The 7500-nt window shown below is 36.8% G+C and overlaps 15 non-coding genes across 15 annotated transcripts; all 15 read right to left on the bottom strand.

Moving 5' to 3' along the window:
- Window positions 1–83: 83 nt before the first annotated feature.
- LOC133164675 (5S ribosomal RNA) lies at window positions 84–202 on the bottom strand. The gene has a single exon (XR_009717162.1). It is a non-coding gene; the product is annotated as a 5S ribosomal RNA (ribosomal RNA).
- A 313-nt stretch (window positions 203–515) lies between these two features.
- On the bottom strand, window positions 516–634 carry LOC133164674 (5S ribosomal RNA). Its single transcript, XR_009717161.1, has one exon. It is a non-coding gene; the product is annotated as a 5S ribosomal RNA (ribosomal RNA).
- A 191-nt stretch (window positions 635–825) lies between these two features.
- LOC133164673 (5S ribosomal RNA) lies at window positions 826–944 on the bottom strand. The gene has a single exon (XR_009717160.1). It is a non-coding gene; the product is annotated as a 5S ribosomal RNA (ribosomal RNA).
- A 488-nt stretch (window positions 945–1432) lies between these two features.
- On the bottom strand, window positions 1433–1551 carry LOC133164390 (5S ribosomal RNA). The gene has a single exon (XR_009716903.1). It is a non-coding gene; the product is annotated as a 5S ribosomal RNA (ribosomal RNA).
- A 393-nt stretch (window positions 1552–1944) lies between these two features.
- LOC133164670 (5S ribosomal RNA) lies at window positions 1945–2063 on the bottom strand. Its single transcript, XR_009717158.1, has one exon. It is a non-coding gene; the product is annotated as a 5S ribosomal RNA (ribosomal RNA).
- Window positions 2064–2388: 325 nt separating this feature from the next.
- LOC133163989 (5S ribosomal RNA) lies at window positions 2389–2507 on the bottom strand. Its single transcript, XR_009716518.1, has one exon. It is a non-coding gene; the product is annotated as a 5S ribosomal RNA (ribosomal RNA).
- A 317-nt stretch (window positions 2508–2824) lies between these two features.
- On the bottom strand, window positions 2825–2943 carry LOC133164790 (5S ribosomal RNA). The gene has a single exon (XR_009717274.1). It is a non-coding gene; the product is annotated as a 5S ribosomal RNA (ribosomal RNA).
- A 321-nt stretch (window positions 2944–3264) lies between these two features.
- LOC133164038 (5S ribosomal RNA) lies at window positions 3265–3383 on the bottom strand. The gene has a single exon (XR_009716565.1). It is a non-coding gene; the product is annotated as a 5S ribosomal RNA (ribosomal RNA).
- A 349-nt stretch (window positions 3384–3732) lies between these two features.
- Window positions 3733–3851, bottom strand: LOC133164361 (5S ribosomal RNA). The gene has a single exon (XR_009716874.1). It is a non-coding gene; the product is annotated as a 5S ribosomal RNA (ribosomal RNA).
- A 329-nt stretch (window positions 3852–4180) lies between these two features.
- Window positions 4181–4299, bottom strand: LOC133164669 (5S ribosomal RNA). The gene has a single exon (XR_009717157.1). It is a non-coding gene; the product is annotated as a 5S ribosomal RNA (ribosomal RNA).
- Window positions 4300–4496: 197 nt separating this feature from the next.
- On the bottom strand, window positions 4497–4615 carry LOC133164668 (5S ribosomal RNA). The gene has a single exon (XR_009717156.1). It is a non-coding gene; the product is annotated as a 5S ribosomal RNA (ribosomal RNA).
- Window positions 4616–5207: 592 nt separating this feature from the next.
- LOC133164389 (5S ribosomal RNA) lies at window positions 5208–5326 on the bottom strand. The gene has a single exon (XR_009716902.1). It is a non-coding gene; the product is annotated as a 5S ribosomal RNA (ribosomal RNA).
- A 345-nt stretch (window positions 5327–5671) lies between these two features.
- LOC133164667 (5S ribosomal RNA) lies at window positions 5672–5790 on the bottom strand. Its single transcript, XR_009717155.1, has one exon. It is a non-coding gene; the product is annotated as a 5S ribosomal RNA (ribosomal RNA).
- Window positions 5791–6143: 353 nt separating this feature from the next.
- On the bottom strand, window positions 6144–6262 carry LOC133163988 (5S ribosomal RNA). Its single transcript, XR_009716517.1, has one exon. It is a non-coding gene; the product is annotated as a 5S ribosomal RNA (ribosomal RNA).
- Window positions 6263–6575: 313 nt separating this feature from the next.
- LOC133164789 (5S ribosomal RNA) lies at window positions 6576–6694 on the bottom strand. Its single transcript, XR_009717273.1, has one exon. It is a non-coding gene; the product is annotated as a 5S ribosomal RNA (ribosomal RNA).
- Window positions 6695–7500: the final 806 nt, after the last annotated feature.

The raw sequence follows: 7500 nt of genomic DNA, 5'->3' as shown, positions 1-7500 counted from the left end.
TAAGTAAGTAAGTAAGTAAGTAAGTAAGTAAGTAAATAAATAAATAAATAAATAAATAAATAAATAAATAAATAAATAAATAAAGCTTACAGCACCTGGTATTCCCAGGCGGTCTCCCATCCAAGTACTAACCAGGCCCGACCCTGCTTAGCTTCCGAGATCGGACGAGATCGGGCGTTCTCAGGGTAGTATGGCCGTAAGCCGTGATCACATTAAAAATCGTGCGTTTTATATATAATGCTACGGATGACGCCACTAGGTTGGAAACGCGGGTTATAATTTCAATGTCGGAGTTTAAACTCGGCTTGCAGTTTCCGAATGCCATACGTAATGGGTGTTGTAAGTAAGTAAGTAAGTAAGTAAGTAAGTAAGTAAGTAAGTAAGTAAGTAAGTAAGTAAGTAAGTAAGTAAGTAAGTAAGTAAGTAAGTAAGTAAGTAAGTAAGTAAGTAAGTAAGTAAGTAAGTAAGTAAGTAAATAAATAAATAAATAAATAAATAAATAAATAAATAAATAAAGCTTACAGCACCTGGTATTCCCAGGCGGTCTCCCATCCAAGTACTAACCAGGCCCGACCCTGCTTAGCTTCCGAGATCGGACGAGATCGGGCGTTCTCAGGGTAGTATGGCCGTAAGCCGTGATCACATTAAAAAATGTGCGTTTTATATATAATGCTACGGATGACGCCACGGTTGGAAACTCGGGTTATAATTTCAATGTCGGAGTTTAAACTCGGCTTGCAGTTTCCGAATGCCATACGTAATGGGTGTTGTAAGTAAGTAAGTAAGTAAGTAAGTAAGTAAATAAATAAATAAATAAATAAATAAAGCTTACAGCACCTGGTATTCCCAGGCGGTCTCCCATCCAAGTACTAACCAGGCCCGACCCTGCTTAGCTTCCGAGATCGGACGAGATCGGGCGTTCTCAGGGTAGTATGGCCGTAAGCCGTGATCACATTAAAAATCGTGCGTTTTATATATAATGCTACGGATGACGCCACGGTTGGAAACTCGGGTTATAATTTCAATGTCGGAGTTTAAACTCGGCTTGCAGTTTCCGAATGCCATACGTAATGGGTGTTGTAAGTAAGTAAGTAAGTAAGTAAGTAAGTAAGTAAGTAAGTAAGTAAGTAGTATGGCCGTAAGGCCGTGATCACACTCAAAATCGTGCATTTTATATATAATGCTACGGATGACGCCAATATAGGTTGGAAACTCGGGTTATAATTTCAATGTCGGAGTTTAAACTCGGCTTGCAGTTTCCGAATGCCATACGTAATGGGTGTTGTAAGTAAGTAAGTAAGTAAGTAAGTAAGTAAGTAAGTAAGTAAGTAAGTAAGTAAGTAAGTAAGTAAGTAAGTAAGTAAGTAAGTAAGTAAGTAAGTAAGTAAGTAAGTAAGTAAGTAAGTAAATAAATAAATAAATAAATAAATAAAGCTTACAGCACCTGGTATTCCCAGGCGGTCTCCCATCCAAGTACTAACCAGGCCCGACCCTGCTTAGCTTCCGAGATCGGACGAGATGGGGCGTTCTCAGGGTAGTATGGCCGTAAGCCGTGATCACATTAAAAATCATGCGTTTTATATATAATGCTACGGATGACGCCACTAGGTTGGAAACTCGGGTTATAATTTCAATGTCGGAGTTTAAACTCGGCTTGCAGTTTCCGAATGCCATACGTAATGGGTGTTGTAAGTAAGTAAGTAAGTGAGTAAGTAAGTAAGTAAGTAAGTAAGTAAGTAAGTAAGTAAGTAAGTAAGTAAGTAAGTAAGTAAGTAAGTAAGTAAGTAAGTAAGTAAGTAAGTAAGTAAGTAAGTAAGTAAGTAAGTAAGTAAGTAAGTAAGTAAGTAAGTAAGTAAGTAAGTAAGTAAGTAAGTAAGTAAATAAATAAATAAATAAATAAATAAATAAATAAATAAATAAATAAATAAATAAATAAATAAATAAAGCTTACAGCACCTGGTATTCCCAGGCGGTCTCCCATCCAAGTACTAACCAGGCCCGACCCTGCTTAGCTTCCGAGATCGGACGAGATCGGGCGTTCTCAGGGTAGTATGGCCGTAAGCCGTGATCACATTAAAAATCGTGCGTTTTATATATAATGCTACGGATGACGCCACTAGGTTGGAAACTCGGGTTATAATTTCAATGTCGGAGTTTAAACTCGGCTTGCAGTTTCCGAATGCCATACGTAATGGGTGTTGTAAGTAAGTAAGTAAGTAAGTAAGTAAGTAAGTAAGTAAGTAAGTAAGTAAGTAAGTAAGTAAGTAAGTAAGTAAGTAAGTAAGTAAGTAAGTAAGTAAGTAAGTAAGTAAATAAATAAATAAATAAATAAATAAATAAATAAATAAATAAATAAATAAATAAATAAATAAATAAATAAATAAATAAAGCTTACAGCACCTGGTATTCCCAGGCGGTCTCCCATCCAAGTACTAACCAGGCCCGACCCTACTTAGCTTCCGAGATCAGACGAGATCGGGCGTTCTCAGGGTAGTATGGCCGTAAGCCGTGATCACATTAAAAATCGTGCGTTTTATATATAATGCTACGGATGACGCCACTCGGTTGGAAACTCGGGTTATAATTTCAATGTCGGAGTTTAAACTCGGCTTGCAGTTTCCGAATGCCATACGTAATGGGTGTTGTAAGTAAGTAAGTAAGTAAGTAAGTAAGTAAGTAAGTAAGTAAGTAAGTAAGTAAGTAAGTAAGTAAGTAAGTAAGTAAGTAAGTAAGTAAGTAAGTAAGTAAGTAAGTAAATAAATAAATAAATAAATAAATAAATAAATAAATAAATAAATAAATAAATAAATAAATAAATAAATAAAGCTTACAGCACCTGGCATTCCCAGGCGGTCTCCCATCCAAGTACTAACCAGGCCCAACCCTGCTTAGCTTCCGAGATCGGACGAGATCGGGCGTTCTCAGGGTAGTATGGCCGTAAGCCGTGATCACATTAAAAATCGTGCGTTTTATATATAATGCTACGGATGACGCCACTAGGTTGGAAACGCGGGTTATAATTTCAATGTCGGAGTTTAAACTCGGCTTGCAGTTTCCGAATGCCATACGTAATGGGTGTTGTAAGTAAGTAAGTAAGTAAGTAAGTAAGTAAGTAAGTAAGTAAGTAAGTAAGTAAGTAAGTAAGTAAGTAAGTAAGTAAGTAAGTAAGTAAGTAAGTAAGTAAGTAAGTAAGTAAGTAAGTAAGTAAATAAATAAATAAATAAATAAATAAATAAATAAATAAATAAATAAATAAATAAATAAAGCTTACAGCACCTGGTATTCCCAGGCGGTCTCCCATCCAAGTACTAACCAGGACCGACCCTGCTTAGCTTCCGAGATCGGACGAGATCGGGCGTTCTCAGGGTAGTATGGCCGTAAGCCGTGATCACATTAAAAATCGTGCGTTTTATATATAATGCTACGGATGACGCCACTAGGTTGGAAACTCGGGTTATAATTTCAATGTCGGAGTTTAAACTCGGCTTGCAGTTTCCGAATGCCATACGTAATGGGTGTTGTAAGTAAGTAAGTAAGTAAGTAAGTAAGTAAGTAAGTAAGTAAGTAAGTAAGTAAGTAAGTAAGTAAGTAAGTAAGTAAGTAAGTAAGTAAGTAAGTAAGTAAGTAAGTAAGTAAGTAAGTAAGTAAGTAAGTAAGTAAGTAAGTAAGTAAGTAAGTAAGTAAGTAAATAAATAAATAAATAAATAAATAAATAAATAAATAAATAAATAAAGCTTACAGCACCTGGTATTCCCAGGCGGTCTCCCATCCAAGTCCTAACCAGGCCCGACCCTGCTTAGCTTCCGAGATCGGACGAGATCGGGCGTTCTCAGGGTAGTATGGCCGTAAGCCGTGATCACATTAAAAATCGTGCGTTTTATATATAATGCTACGGATGACGCCACTAGGTTGGAAACGCGGGTTATAATTTCAATGTCGGAGTTTAAACTCGGCTTGCAGTTTCCGAATGCCATACGTAATGGGTGTTGTAAGTAAGTAAGTAAGTAAGTAAGTAAGTAAGTAAGTAAGTAAGTAAGTAAGTAAGTAAGTAAGTAAGTAAGTAAGTAAGTAAGTAAGTAAGTAAGTAAGTAAGTAAGTAAGTAAGTAAGTAAGTAAGTAAGTAAGTAAGTAAGTAAGTAAGTAAATAAATAAATAAATAAATAAATAAATAAATAAATAAAGCTTACAGCACCTGGTATTCCCAGGCGGTCTCCCATCCAAGTACTAACCAGGCCCGACCCTGCTTAGCTTCCGAGATCGGACGAGATCGGGCGTTCTCAGGGTAGTATGGCCGTAAGCCGTGATCACATTAAAAAATGTGCGTTTTATATATAATGCTACGGATGACGCCACTAGGTTGGAAACTCGGGTTATAATTTCAATGTCGGAGTTTAAACTCGGCTTGCAGTTTCCGAATGCCATACGTAATGGGTGTTGTAAGTAAGTAAGTAAGTAAGTAAGTAAGTAAATAAATAAATAAATAAATAAATAAATAAAGCTTACAGCACCTGGTATTCCCAGGCGGTCTCCCATCCAAGTACTAACCAGGCCCGACCCTGCTTAGCTTCCGAGATCGGACGAGATCGGGCGTTCTCAGGGTAGTATGGCCGTAAGCCGTGATCACATTAAAAATCGTGCGTTTTATATATAATGCTACGGATGACGCCACGGTTGGAAACTCGGGTTATAATTTCAATGTCGGAGTTTAAACTCGGCTTGCAGTTTCCGAATGCCATACGTAATGGGTGTTGTAAGTAAGTAAGTAAGTAAGTAAGTAAGTAAGTAAGTAAGTAAGTAAGTAAGTAAGTAAGTAAGTAAGTAGTATGGCCGTAAGGCCGTGATCACACTCAAAATCGTGCATTTTATATATAATGCTACGGATGACGCCAATATAGGTTGGAAACTCGGGTTATAATTTCAATGTCGGAGTTTAAACTCGGCTTGCAGTTTCCGAATGCCATACGTAATGGGTGTTGTAAGTAAGTAAGTAAGTAAGTAAGTAAGTAAGTAAGTAAGTAAGTAAGTAAGTAAGTAAGTAAGTAAGTAAGTAAGTAAGTAAGTAAGTAAGTAAGTAAGTAAGTAAGTAAGTAAGTAAGTAAGTAAGTAAGTAAGTAAGTAAGTAAGTAAGTAAGTAAGTAAGTAAGTAAGTAAGTAAGTAAGTAAGTAAGTAAGTAAGTAAGTAAATAAATAAATAAATAAATAAATAAAGCTTACAGCACCTGGTATTCCCAGGCGGTCTCCCATCCAAGTACTAACCAGGCCCGACCCTGCTTAGCTTCCGAGATCGGACGAGATGGGGCGTTCTCAGGGTAGTATGGCCGTAAGCCGTGATCACATTAAAAATCATGCGTTTTATATATAATGCTACGGATGACGCCACTAGGTTGGAAACTCGGGTTATAATTTCAATGTCGGAGTTTAAACTCGGCTTGCAGTTTCCGAATGCCATACGTAATGGGTGTTGTAAGTAAGTAAGTAAGTGAGTAAGTAAGTAAGTAAGTAAGTAAGTAAGTAAGTAAGTAAGTAAGTAAGTAAGTAAGTAAGTAAGTAAGTAAGTAAGTAAGTAAGTAAGTAAGTAAGTAAGTAAGTAAGTAAGTAAGTAAGTAAGTAAGTAAATAAATAAATAAATAAATAAATAAATAAATAAATAAATAAATAAATAAATAAATAAAGCTTACAGCACCTGGTATTCCCAGGCGGTCTCCCATCCAAGTACTAACCAGGCCCGACCCTGCTTAGCTTCCGAGATCGGACGAGATCGGGCGTTCTCAGGGTAGTATGGCCGTAAGCCGTGATCACATTAAAAATCGTGCGTTTTATATATAATGCTACGGATGACGCCACTAGGTTGGAAACTCGGGTTATAATTTCAATGTCGGAGTTTAAACTCGGCTTGCAGTTTCCGAATGCCATACGTAATGGGTGTTGTAAGTAAGTAAGTAAGTAAGTAAGTAAGTAAGTAAGTAAGTAAGTAAGTAAGTAAGTAAGTAAGTAAGTAAGTAAGTAAGTAAGTAAGTAAGTAAGTAAGTAAGTAAGTAAGTAAGTAAGTAAGTAAGTAAGTAAATAAATAAATAAATAAATAAATAAATAAATAAATAAATAAATAAATAAATAAATAAATAAATAAATAAATAAATAAATAAAGCTTACAGCACCTGGTATTCCCAGGCGGTCTCCCATCCAAGTACTAACCAGGCCCGACCCTACTTAGCTTCCGAGATCAGACGAGATCGGGCGTTCTCAGGGTAGTATGGCCGTAAGCCGTGATCACATTAAAAATCGTGCGTTTTATATATAATGCTACGGATGACGCCACTCGGTTGGAAACTCGGGTTATAATTTCAATGTCGGAGTTTAAACTCGGCTTGCAGTTTCCGAATGCCATACGTAATGGGTGTTGTAAGTAAGTAAGTAAGTAAGTAAGTAAGTAAGTAAGTAAGTAAGTAAGTAAGTAAGTAAGTAAGTAAGTAAGTAAGTAAGTAAGTAAGTAAGTAAGTAAGTAAGTAAGTAAGTAAATAAATAAATAAATAAATAAATAAATAAATAAATAAATAAATAAATAAATAAATAAATAAAGCTTACAGCACCTGGCATTCCCAGGCGGTCTCCCATCCAAGTACTAACCAGGCCCAACCCTGCTTAGCTTCCGAGATCGGACGAGATCGGGCGTTCTCAGGGTAGTATGGCCGTAAGCCGTGATCACATTAAAAATCGTGCGTTTTATATATAATGCTACGGATGACGCCACTAGGTTGGAAACTCGGGTTATAATTTCAATGTCGGAGTTTAAACTCGGCTTGCAGTTTCCGAATGCCATACGTAATGGGTGTTGTAAGTAAGTAAGTAAGTAAGTAAGTAAGTAAGTAAGTAAGTAAGTAAGTAAGTAAGTAAGTAAGTAAGTACCGTTTTTTTCCGTGTATAGTGCGCATTATTTTACTAATTTATTGTCCTAAAATCTGGGGTGCGTATTATACATGGGTACAAAGAAAAAAAATTTTAATTTTTTTTTTTTTTTTTTAAATAAAGTCATGGTACAACAAAACCAACAGCAGGACTGACCGACAAAGTCGTGGAACAAAAAGACAGGGTGACATTACCAAAGACAGGAACAGAATGACAGTAACACATGCGGTGAGCGAGGGGCAGACAGGACTTAAATACAAAACACGTTACATCGATTGAGGTGACACAGGAAGAGCGGGGTGACACGAACAGAAACTATGGCAACCAAGACACATAGCAAAACTGGGGACGAGACATGACAAATCTCCCCCGAAATAAAACTCACCTTTCTTCTTGTTTGTTGTCAATCGCGCATCGCATTCAGCCATCCTGCCCAACACACTTAGTAAAATTCATAATTGACGACACATCGTTTGATGCGATGGTGCAATCCTCGATGGTGTGTTATTGTCAAATATTGTTTGTTTTTTAATCTCCATCGCGGACCGGACGTCATACGGAGGCCGCCATTACAGATGCGCAGAACGGTTGCGCAAG

Source organism: Syngnathus typhle, linkage group LG12, assembly GCF_033458585.1.
Source record: "Syngnathus typhle isolate RoL2023-S1 ecotype Sweden linkage group LG12, RoL_Styp_1.0, whole genome shotgun sequence".
NCBI lineage: Eukaryota > Metazoa > Chordata > Actinopteri > Syngnathiformes > Syngnathidae > Syngnathus > Syngnathus typhle.
Note: the sequence above shows the minus strand (reverse complement) of the source record. Positions and strands in the feature narration are given on the sequence as shown.